Below are 13,616 nucleotides of genomic sequence, written 5' to 3' on the forward strand. Positions count from 1 at the left end.
TTGAGACCATAAACACATTTTGAAAACGTTTACTGAGGTTAGAAATCAAGTGAGAAGTTGGTGAATTCTCCATTGACTTGTATTGAGACGGGAGTCCTTTTGACACCAAAACAGTCGCCCCCTGGTGGCCTTTTGATAGAATGCAGCTCTAAGTTACTTCCGTGTTGGCCTCATTTCAGAGGACCGGAACTCCCCACTTGGTACACGGTAGGTTTTTACTTCTTCTCATGAAATGATTGTGACAATGTGATTTATTCTTGATAGATAAAGTGTAGGCTATATATTCTCAAAATTGATCAATCTCATTGCACCTGGTCAAAGGTGATTACTGATGTGTATGAATAGAAAATAAAAAGAGGAATGTGTCTGAAAACCAAATTATTCCAACTTTATGGGCGACCGTGTAGATGGTTAAAAATGTACTTAAATATTCAGGCCTGCAGAAGTTAGGCAAAGACTACTCGGACTACTCATGATTTCTAGAAGTTGGGTGGAAACTACAATTTGCTTACTTAACATAAAATTCAGTCATTTCAAAGAAGTAACAAAGAAATGACTTCCTTATTTTCACCTACTTACTCCTACAAAAAAAGGTTACACTTTTTAATCTTGAAACTGAAATTATAATTTAGCAATTTAAAGTGCATTCTGTACAATAAAAGAAGCATTACTTTTCTTATGCTTACAAAAAATGCTTTTCCTTGGCTGTCTGGAGTATATGCTCACACTAGACGAGATTCTGCAGCATGTCTGTGCACTCTAGCAAAAGCTGAACGTAACTGAAGTGTCATCTAACACACACACAGTCCCTCGCCTGCAGGCTCAGCGGCTGTACTAGCCAATACGAAATGACAGCTTCATGTAAATCTGACAAATCACACAACACAAAGAAGACCTCAGGGGCCAGGGTTGTAAATTTGTGAGATGTTGATGCAAGCTTGTTTATGTGTGTGTGTGTGTGTATGTGTGTGAATTTGAAAAGTAGAGAGAGAGAGTCAACTTGCAAAACAAAGGTTGCTCACAAAGTATGCATGATTACATTACAGAGTGAATGCTGTAGAGCCATCACTACAGCTGTTTCGCCAGATGGACATCACCTCTCTCCCTGTCTCCTGGCCAAGAGTGTTGTTAAATGTATTCTCTGAGATGCTCCACAGTAGCCTGATGCAGTAACTCAGCCACTGAGGCGATCATATTTAATCACATATCCTCTACCTGTTGTTGTAGAATTCGATTTTTAAGCTCTTACATACATATAATCTCTTGTGCAGTCTCCAAAAGCTTTGCAAATGGAGCATCAGCAGTCTATTTTAAGAGGCCATGTGGTGATGGCATTAAATTGGACATGTTTCATTCATGCAAAGCAAAGTTCACTGACAATTAAAGGTGCCCTGTTTAATCGTTAATCCTGTTTGTATTGTCTGTCGTAGCTTTATCTGCTAATGAATGTGTAAGGGTATGCTGATGGTGTGATAAACATTACAGCCAAATGCAGACATATAAAATTATATAGTGCATCCAAGCCATAAAACATGAGAGTAAAGAACACTAACAGGAAACAAAAATCTGTATCTAGGTTGGTACATAAATGCTAGCTAATGTTTTAGGACATCTAACCCCAGCTGGAAACATCTTATCACTTGGCTGGGCCTGCTTATACAATTGCTTAATGTGATGGCCAAGTTTTGGGTTTGACGGTCCACAATGAACTGAGGTCAATGCAATATCCAAACAGTGATAGCGGTGAAAACTATATGTGCATGTTTGTGTGTGTATGTGTGTTTCCCCTCTGCTGCTTTGATGATTTGTTCTGATCTGCTAGCAGATAATGATGATTGCCACTAATTACAAATCTGTAGTACACAGAGGCATCAGGAAGCTGGGTTGGGCTGGGCTGGGTGTTGTACCTCATGTGAGATGCTGCTACTAAATCTGTTGCATTTCATATTTGCATTTCATGTTTGGATGCTTCTTATTTTGGTTTAGTTTGGTTTAGTTCTTCTTTTTCTGGCAGCTGCTACAAGAAGCTCATATTTTAGCCAGAAATAGCTGATTTGATTTTGGTCAGTTTCACCAACTGAGTTTTGATTTTAATAAATGTTCACTCAAAGCAATTTTTTTTGGTGACATTTCAATGACCTACACAACTGATGTCACCACAGTCTCCTTATCTGCTCGACTAAAAAACAGATACTGACTGTGTCTCAGTGTTGGCAAAGCAAACACAAATGCCTCCGCCATTTGAAGTAAAAACAGACAGACCAGACCAGCTGATTGTCATCACCACTTCCTCCCCAATGAATTCTGGGGCAAGCATGAGGGGGGCCATCGTCAGGCCTCCTTATGCAACCACAATCTGTCTGGTACCCACATATCAACGCTAACTGATGTACAAATATGGAGTGACAAGGGAACAGGTTTATCAGGAGAAGAAAAAAACAAAGTATAGTAGTCACAAACATATCTGTGCATACATCATACAGTGCATGGAGTGGCCATCACAGTTTATAGGTTCAAGGGTTGTAGGCAGAGACACTTTGACTGAGTATGCAGACTATATAGGGGTGGACAAAATAACAAAACAATATTTAAATGTGAATTGGCTGAAGAGGAGTAAAGCTGTTAAAACTATTACAGATTATAATCCAATTATTATTTATTGTTTTTGGCTAAAGTTTGTTTCCAAGTTTGATCTTTTATCACTTTATTAAAGCCATGTTATTGTATGTTAACTAACATGACATAACTGAAGTGCAGTCTAGCGTAGTTTCTGACAGCATGTCAGTAAAGGTACATAAACATAATGAACATCCAATAAATAAGGGAAAACTTGTTCTTGCCCCTAACAATCTAAATGGTTGTTTCAGAGGCTAATATTTTGAGTCACAACAAAACTCTGTTTTCAGGTTTACAGGGATTACAGCGGACTACTTCCGTATTCCACTCAAACCACCAGCGTTTTTCTTAAGATGATTATAAATGAACAAAGGTCTGCATTTATCAATAATTAAAGTAGCTTTGATTGTGTTAATTCAGAGGTGGTTTGCACCTAAGGCTTAGTCATGGTTCTTGGGGCAATTTAATTTGATCCATCACAGAACTCCTTCACTGCTGAATATTTAACAAGAAACAATGCAAAGCATTGTAATAAGTTGCAGAGCTGGTGAGTGTTTCATTCTTCTATGTGTCAAGGTCGTTCCTTAGAAAGTAGATCTCATTATCTTAATATAGCACACAACAGCATTAATCCAAAGGCTCATTGCAAACGCACAGTCATTGGATGTAATTCTGTGAGAGTGCAAACTCACTGACCATTAAATATCGGAGGCTAGACAGTTTTAATGAGATTTAATTTTCAACCAGTTTCTGCTGATTGAACAGTTTTTTGTTTTACTTTTTTTTTTTCTTTCTTTTTGGCATATGAGAATTCCCCAAATATTTCTGAGCAAGCCTTTCAGAAAGCATGGAATAAGTCAGCAGCCAGTTCATCAGGTTCACCTGTGCAATCTAATGCAATCTATGTCCAACTTCGACATTTACAAATACATTATCCAATTTTGTTGAGCTTGTCAGAAAGATTATAATTCTATGTTTATTATGGAGGTTGTAGTGGATGAAAGTGATGTGCTGGGGTGGATTACATTGCATGCTGCGCCTAATATTTTCTCCACTCCATTAACATGTATGAGGGAGGCAAAATAGTGCTGTAGATGAGGGTGATTTTGATGCCAAAATATGACAGATCATGCGTCTTTCGAGGGATACCCTTAGCCTAAAAGATAGTGAACATGTTCTCAATCTCATTGGATTTTAGTCAATCTCTTTGTGGTCTCAGTATGAAGATGAAAGCTCTAATGTATTGTTTCCAGTCATTCATTAAAACAAAGAGGATTAGCATGTTAGAGCATTGCAGGGTTCAGCGAGGACAGCAACCATTCATGATCTTATGACCTCGCCCATAGCTGCCTGAGTTGATTGCTTACCAGTAAATAGATTTTTACAGTATTTTATTTATATTTAAAGCACCAGGCAGTACTGTATCTTTCTGACCTCTTCATTCTCTATTCCCTAGACAGTTTTCTACTCAAGATTAGAGCTTAAACCCTCCAATGACATCTTTAAAACCCCTTTAAGACCCATCTATTCTCGTTAGGCTTCTTATAGTCAACCTAACTATCAGAGGTCACACGCTGATGTTATTATTCATCTGTTCTCTCTGCAATGCTGCTGTGTTTATTTCAATTTTATTCATTCTGTTCTACATTTCTTTTTTGGTTTTCTCTTTAAATCCTCAGAGTTATGTCTGTGATTTCACGGTTTCTATTTTTGGATGACATTATCGTTTGTTATACTCTATAAATAAAGTGACTTGACTTGGTGCAGCTGTTTAGAAGATAAGTGTCCCTTTTGCCTCTAAACAAGAGCTGGTTCACTTTCACCAAAATATCCCTTTTTGCCACATCATGCTACAATTAGTGGTGTCGTACAACTTCAGCTGCTATAAACGCAAATGAGGAACTGGTAAAAGGGATTAGCAGGTACAGTAACAGGTCCTGTGAAGATTAGATATGGTGAAACATCATCAGCCTATGCCAGGAAATTAGGTTTTCACAGCAGTAAAGGGTTTAGGACGCAGCAGTGAACAGGAAACTGGAGCGCACAAAGGGTATAAAATAGGCAGGAACAGAGAATAGATGCTAAAAATAGAGTCTTATGATTGTGAGGTTATGTAAACAACAGAACAAGAGGGATGGGGAAACACATTGTATTGAGTTCTTTACATTATCACCACCACTAGATTCCACTTGTTTGATTACTCTCTTATTTAAAGGTTAACAATTCTTCAAGTGTGTCTTAAAGGTGCAGTCAGGTGTCCATATGAACTCTGGAAAGAGGTTTTTCCTCACTGTAATCATTCCTCCTGTTCATATTGGGTATTAAAAGATCCCCTTTAAATGTGTTAGTCATATCAAGTGGATATCTGCCACATTTACAGTATTTTTAGTATCAAATTCCCTCTTAGTGTTTCCCTGCTGAGCTGTGGTGGGAATATAATAACGAAAAGAGGCTTCAGATTAGCTTCAGATAAACTTTTAAATCCATATTTGCACAGAAACACTTACATTGTAAATACATTATGAAGGCATCTTCTAATGGCCAGTATGAAGAGGAAGAGTATTTATGCCAAGGAAAACCTGTTTAAATGTCCATTGAGGCACCTGACTGTTGTTTTAAGACAGGCTTGGAAAATTGTGGACCCGTCTTTTAAAGATGGATTACTATGAATGCATTATATGTCCTATAAATTCACCAAATTGCTTAAAATGAATCAACATAAAAGTGATATACCAGACAAGAATATAGTTTGTTGTTGCAACCTCAACCTGTCTTCCAATAAAAAACAAATCATGGACAGTCATGAACCTTTAGAAAGAAAATGACAAAGCTTTATAAGCTCAGTATGATCTCAGGGCTGATTATGTAAATGGTGGCCATTTTAATATATTCAACTAAAGGGATAATCTATCATTTGAATATTGTAGAAGGGTTACCAGGAATCTGATGGCCTGCAGTTATTAGTGTCCTCCCCTTTTGTTCATTTCTCCCAGACATAATTCATCAGCAGTCGATTAAAAATGTATGTCCCTTATGGTTAAGTAACTCTCGTATAACTGTACATGACTTGGCTATCACACCAGACACAGACTGTAATACAGAAAATAAAAGAGCAATAATACAGGAAAGCTCAAGAGTTGTTTTGCAAAAAAAATGCATGTAATTCTAACCTTTACTTCAGAGTTTTTTTAGTTTTTCTCACAGATGGAAGGTCACACAGGAAGAGCATGTGGTCAAATATTGTCATGTTCAGATAAAATAAAAGAAGAACTGAGAATGAGAATGAATGAAACAGCTGTGAACTGTGCTGAGCCGACTACACAGACCACTAACACAGACAGACTGTTGTGTGCTTCTTGGCTCGTATAGGACTATGAATTCTCTCTTGCCAGAAACCTAGAGGGAAGATGGGTAGCTTGGAAACAGGAAATACCGGATGTGGGGTATTCAGTGTGCACAGTGCATGTACTAAGTCTCCCCTCAAGTAACATTGTTGTACATCATATACTGTAACTGGGAGGCATAGAAATAAGGCCAGTTCCCTATTGTGTCTCTGTGTGTGTGTGTGTGTGTGTGTGTGTGTGTGTGTGTGTGTGTGTGTGTTTCCCAGCTGAAGCCTGACTGAGTAAAAGCACAGAGGATGCCTGCAGTGAAAACACAATTCCCTTCATTTTCCTTCAATTTGCTGTGTGTACAACAAAATGTGAACATGGTGAGTATAGCAGAGCCTTGTCCATACAGGTTGTCAGCTGGTAGAATCACTTCTGCATCTTTTCCTTCTCAGCTTCTCATCACCAGCTGCCACCCGTTCATCGCCTGCGGGGTGTGAGGCAGGCGAAGCTGACAAACAAAGACATGAAATGCACAAAAGGCTTTTAACATTCTGCCCACGTCTCCAACATACCCTTTCACCTCACTCTGCATGATCACATCATTATTAGCTTTAATTAAGCCATTGTCAGACTATAGGTGTTATTTTTATACTTTATATTTGTGCATTGTAAACTTTTTGATTTGTTTAAGTAAACCGGGGGGGTTGGTGGGGGTTTGGGCAGGTTGAATCGACCCACCATACACATTAATGTTTTTTTAATGTGTGTGCCTCAGGGGAGCTTTAGACAGTTTAGTGCTGGTTTTCACAGTGTTTGCACACCACAAACAACAAATATGGATGTTTTATTTATGTTCCTAAATCAGTAAATAGCGGGAATTTGTGAAACAAGAAAATTGTTCACTAGTAATGTCATCAATGAGCCTCAAAAGTGTAGCTTCCTTGGTGATGATGCGTTTTAAGCAGACCTTAAATTCCCTCTGGGACAAGCACCAAAGTAGATGAATGGAATATCAATAGTTCTCGGCTGGACCCTTTTTCTCTGCTGCCATAGATCACAACTCAAATCCAGTTTGTTACGCCCTCATTCAGATGCATATGAACCCTGCGAGTCTCCCTCTCAGCCTTGTGTTGTGGCTCAGTCCTCTTTTCAGGGTCCAGTTTTCTTGCCCTCTCTCGCCCCGCAGCTTATTTTCTGTGAATGTGTCCAGTGAATAGCAAAGAGCTCCTCGCACTTCTTTTTGCAGGAAATCACTTGTCCCTTTTGACAATGACAAAACTGCACAGAGGAGACAAGCTTTGCATGGCAACACTAAGGAACGTAATGCAGTTCAGTCTATTCATAGTGCTTATTATTCATCATCTTCTTCATGTTGTTGAAAAAAGAAGACAGACACAGAGGACATTATACGGTACTTTCATATGTACAGTACATATACAGTGTGTGTGTGTGATGATTTATGTTCTCTACAAGCAGCAGTAGGCTGGTATACAGTGTTCTGCAGTGTTTAACATAACACCCACCAGTGGATCCGCTGCAGTAGAGAAAGATGGCAAATATCCAGGTTTTTGAAAGCCAAGGAGAGAAGGAACAAGAACAGTGCTGCAGAGTCAGCCTGTGCTCACATATTTCTAGTTAACCTCAATATTATTCAGTCATCGTAATAGCACAGTTGCATAATATAAAAAAGACAGATTCAGTAACACTGATCTATTCTTTTAAAGGGTATATTTGCAGGTCTATATTTATATTCTGGGGATCTACTGGAATATCTTTGCATGATTTACAGTTCAAAAACCTTTCTTATCTACCTTTATGCAGCTCCTAAATTCTGCTTCTGTCTGAAACAGGCCATTTTAGCAACTGTCTCTTTAAGACCCCCCCCCGATAAGCCCACTTGTTTCTAAATCACCAGCTCCTATGAAACTGTTCCTCAAAAGAGGCTATGTGGAAAACAATAGTAGCAGGATTTCACTTCTTTTTCTTGTTCTTTTCTCCAAATGTCAACTTCCCCAAAACATCTGTACAGGTCTGAGCCAAAATCCACTCTGAAATATGCAACACAAATAATTTAAGCAACACAGGCTAACCGCAGACAATCATTAAAGGTCAAGCATGATCTGACATCAGTTCGATGGGGAAGTAAAAGCACCTTTGCAGATGGAGAGTTCAGAGCAGGACAAAGCCAGGGCTTTTGACTTTCAAGGTGCATTTTCACAGATGTTCATCACATATTTTGGAACTTGACCATGTTAAACATAAACATCCGATAACATAACAGTATGTAAATAGTAGAAAATCCCACAAAGCATGATATGCCCCTCTTTAAAACAAACAGACGATAACAGTGCCGCAACGAAACTGTGTGAGCACTTTGTAATCCATTTGATCAGAGCTGAAATCTAGTTTAAATACAAATTGGGATTATGCAAAGTCTTACATAATGTAATCCGTGGAAGGAAAACAGATGAAATCAAATCTGTGTCCTGGTGGAGTTCACTGGAATTTCGTTTAAGCCTCAGTGAGGGAGTCACAACGGGGTTGGACTACCTAAAACACTTGCATACCTCCATAAAACATGTGCATAGAGCCGTTATTTATACAATAAACCAGCTGTCAGCAAATACACACTGTCCAGATGTGTGTAGCGGAAGCCATTAAAGCCTATACTGCACCTGCCTATCTTCCATGAGTGCTGTGGACTTTTCTGTCCTCAAGTATACACTGGAGAACCCAAAAGAAAACACAATTCTCAATTTCACTGTTTTCCAGATCATTCTTGTCATTCTTCCTCATAGCCTCTTGAGAGGTCACAACTACCCAATGCACGTCCACATTTTTACTGCCCACTGACTGAGTTATCAGGCATAATATCCCTCATAATGATAAGGACTCATGGGTTGGGTTTAGGAGCCAAAATGTCCCAAGTGAATGAATTAACAACAGAGGATTGTACTACATCATTTGTGTCTGTAATTTAACCCACTCAGATTACGTAAAACCGTGTCCCCAATCCAGTTGCTCCTAATGAATCATCTGGACTCAGTTTATGTATTTTTGGACCTTGTCTGACTGAGAAGCCTGGTGGGCACAGGGAGGGGACAGCAGAGGTCAGAGTATTTTGCTTTTGTGGGAGGGAGCTGCACCACTATTATTCCTCCTCCAAATGTTTTTTCGTGCTACTCATCCATCAAAGTCCTTGCCTCCAGCACAAATACGCTCTGTATCGTGTGTGCTTTGGGGTCTGAATGACTCTGTGTGTGCATGTGTGACTGCAAAATGACCTTTTCCGCCGAAAGGAACAAGATATACTTGGGCTTGCTGCGTTGTACATGTGTAATGACATACTAAGTACAAACTAGTGATTATACTATCTTAAAAGGCTGAGAGTAAGCAAACAAAAATGAACATTACCAGAACATATCACAAATACCATGCAATGATTATTGCTTCAAATCACTCAGCAGAATATGGTGCTCTAATTTCAGACTGTTTATCTAACCTGTTCAGTTTACGAGGTGCAGTATATTCTCGTATAGAGTAGCCTTCATGGTATGCTTGAATTGATTGATTTGCTGGCCATCTGAAGAATTTAAAGGGAGCATAACAGGATTTTGGGGATTTTCTTGACTGTTATGATGTTGGATTAAACATGATCAAATGTCTAAAACACATGAAAAAAGCTCCTTCAAATTCATTATCAGATCAGGTTCTTACATGGGTTGTTAGCACTGTCTATGTGCATATTTCGGATCAGATTTGGGTGCCAACAATAATTAAAATCCTACCACTACTGTTTGTTTACATAGCCTGTGGAGCTGGAGAAAGACAGCCAGGATGCATCTGTCAGAAGCTGACCAATCAAAACAAAGTGATCTCAACAGGAGGGCGGGCCTTAAAGAGACAGAAGCTAAAACAGCCTGTTTCAGACAGAGGCTGGACTGAGGGGCTACATGAAGTTTTTTTTAACTGTATATCATGCAAAGATATTCCAGTAAAGCCCCTGATATTAAATATAGACCTAGAAGTATGCATATTAGGATATCTTTAAGTAAATGTTCCACTCTCATTATGGCTCTGTTTAGGCCTCCATCACATACTTAAGGGGAATATTTGGTAACTACTCATTCATCTGTTGTGACCCATTTTACATGACATGCATTCATGTGACCCATTGTGTGTATAAACATATTGGTTAGTGCAGCTTTAAAATTATAACCCTTCAAATTTCAGTATTTGTTACTTTTCTGTGTTTTAAGAATAGCTGCCCCAGTTTAAATGACATGTCTCTGCTACTTGTGGCAGCAAGCCGGCATCTACTCTGTAAGAAATGCAACAGAAAAAGTAACTAGGGCATCTTAGTTCAGCCAAACAATCCTGTCACATTAATACAGGAAGTCATCAACAGACAATTAACAGTGTCCGAAGTCTGACATCACTTTCCCAGATTTTGCACTACCATCCTATCATAGCACAACTTTATCCTGTTTTTCTTATGTGACTCTCTAAGACATACACAGTTAAAATGTGTGGAATTGGTGAACCTCACTATTAAAATAATTCATAGGAGGCATGGTAGGATATATAGACAACAGCATAAGGAGTACACAGAAAAACAAAGTCATGCAAAATGATCCCAAAGTAATAGATAATAATTTGTTTAGTGAAATACAATGGTAAGCATTTAAATGCTTTTTGACCAACCATAAAGATACACTGATAAAACCACAATGTCATTCAATAGAAGGATTGCAGCTGTTGTAGCCCTATGGCTTTATCTACTGGTCGCTTATTGAAAACACACACATGAAGCTGTAAAATGTAAATAACTGTTGTTCAATTATATATGGTTACCTTGCACTGATGAATTACTAGACATAAATAATCAAGTGACTGTGGGAACAATTGACACAAACAAATCACATGTATATAAATCAGTCACTAGTGCATGACTTACAAGACAACATATTAGTTGTCATATAAAGCTGCTAACACACTGTCCACTGAGACAGTAATATAACATCCTGTGACAGTATGCCCAGAAAAGCTGATACGCTGAAAAAATAAAAGGACTGCAGCAACATCATATTGCTATTTGACAAGCTGGAGTTAATTTTAGACTTCAGTATTTCCCAAAAGCTTTTCATGACATCTTTCAGTTCATTTTGCTCTCTTCCTTATTAATTTGCTTCCCAATTCACTGAAGATCAGCGAAACTTGGCTCATGCTGTTCTTCTAATTAAAATTGTTTAGTCTAAATATTACACATGGAACATGCCAGTTAATAACATAACACCCCCCCCCCCCCCCACCCCCCCAGCTAAAACATCTATTTTGTCTAAATAACAGATGGAAAGTGTTGATTGTTTCATGATACTGGAAATACCTTCAAAACAGCAGTAAGTGATACAGTATGACTTTTAGGGATTTACCTTTAAGAAAAGTAGGTGCTTGGCATTATGGGTCAGATGTAATAATAGTACATAAGACACACTGGAGCTACATTCAATCTACGAGCAGGGATCCAAAACTTCCAAAAAGCCAGTGAAAGAACAGGATGTTGTTATTGGTTTGGCACGCCAACTAAAATTGGCATAGAAAGGGTGACAATTCACCACTGTGGAAGACATCCAAGAAGAATCGGAGAGGCACAGGGACAGGCAAGTGTATCACATCTCAAGGGAATAAACGGGTTTTTGCTGTTGTTGTTGTTGTTGCTAGGAAGAACTTTTGCATAAAGCTCATAATAATTCATTTAGTTTTGTATTATTTTGTGTTTAGTATTTCTGGATTCTCACAGACCTGACATATGCAACATGGTATTCATAATAATCCTAAACTTTTGTCATTGAAATTTTTATTGTTCAAATCCTGACGTAAAAGTTCATAGATGACCTTTTATGCAAATTAATATATTACAATGAGAAAGAAAAAACAGACACACACTCATTAAAAAAGACACAATTACAATATCATTTATACTCATAACAATGGGATGATGCCAAATGTTTAATGTGCATTAACTTATAATGTAATAAATAAAGCTATTATGTGTCATTCAGGTTCAGAGAGTTGTTTGTTTTCCATAATTGAACCACTTTCTCCCTCTTCCTTCCTGTTATTCTAAATTTCCTCTTAATTTAAATGCAATCTGCTCCATGGTTTGAATTTTTATCATTGTTTCTTTTCAGTCTTGTATCCATGGCAATGATTTCTGTAACCATCACAAAGTACAAGAAATATATATATAATTATTATCCTAATCCTGAACTCTTCATTCATTCAGCTGTTGTTTTGATACGGTACAAACACAACAGGCCTCAAGGGTTTGACAGGAAGTATAGTAGGTAATTAGTGCATCACGGGGATCAGATGATATGAGCCTGATAATTTTACGTCGGCTGCTGCGGCAGACAACAGTTGTTCAAGCGCTGAGTGAGATAGATTACTGATAATCACTTAGCACTCGGTACTGAATAAAGTTAATGAAACCTGCACCTGCTGTCTGCAAAAAGAGAAAGCTGACACTGGATCCAGGTTAGCGTTACACAGAAGGTTCAACTTTACCCGCGCTTAGACATTAGTAGAATATTAATAAATCCATACAGGTCTGTGGTCTGTGTGTAGCTCTATATATAACACATGGTTGTAAAAGAAAAAGAAGAAGAAGAAGAAATATTAGCTTCTGATGGCTGAACGATGTAATTGGTGCACCTCTCCCATCTGCAGTATTTGGCAAAGGTGATAACTGGGACAAGGGGGATGAATGTTCCATGTAAAGATAGTACAGGCTCGGTTACTGCACATACCTGCGAAAGGGCACTAGAAAAATATTCACTGTGGGAACATCATAAAGCAATCAAGGCTGCCACCAGACATCATTCAAAGTAACAAAAGCAAGTTTTTTACTGCCAGATAGCAGATAATGATCATAATGTATTTGCAGAAGGTTGAAATATTCCCTCTGACATACCTGAAACATACCAGTGGATGATTCTTTGCATAACGGTTGAGCCCTATTTTGGTATATATCTGCAGATGAAGCCCTGCTTGTTACTCCATGTGAAGGTTTGTGACTAAGGGGGATCAGTCTTTTCCTATTAGAGCCCTTAATCTATAAAACTCTCTGCTTAGTGTAATCAGACACACCGAGTCTCTTATTTCTTTTAAATCTCAACACGAATTCCTGATGTATGTTGTTTTTATTAATCTTATCGTCTTTTATCTGCCTTTGCCTGGCTTTATGACCTTTTTATAAAGAACTTTGCAACATTGTTAAGAATGGTGCTATAATAAATAAGGTCTATTATCATCATTATTATATTTGCTATACCCCATTATAAAGCAGAAGTCTGCCAACCTTTGGCACTTGATATGCTTCCCAATGCTCCATGACCTACTTACAGCTTGAGCAGCTTGAAGGCAGAGGGCAGTAATGTTGGCAGTAATATTGTTCTAAAGCCAAATCAAAAATGAAGTGGAGGAAAACGTAAGGGAAAAAGTGATTTATTGTTATTTTTTACATGATGGCATAGGTGGCCTACATGTTGCAAAAAATCTTCCTAATCTCAAATGCAGTTCATTTAGTAACAGAAATGTGTCATTTTAATCTAAATCCATTATATTAGATACTACTCACAGACTTGTAAACTGATATATGACACTGTG

The sequence above is a fragment of the Scomber japonicus genome, chromosome 21 (genome assembly GCF_027409825.1).
Source record: "Scomber japonicus isolate fScoJap1 chromosome 21, fScoJap1.pri, whole genome shotgun sequence".
In the NCBI taxonomy this organism is placed as follows: domain Eukaryota; kingdom Metazoa; phylum Chordata; class Actinopteri; order Scombriformes; family Scombridae; genus Scomber; species Scomber japonicus.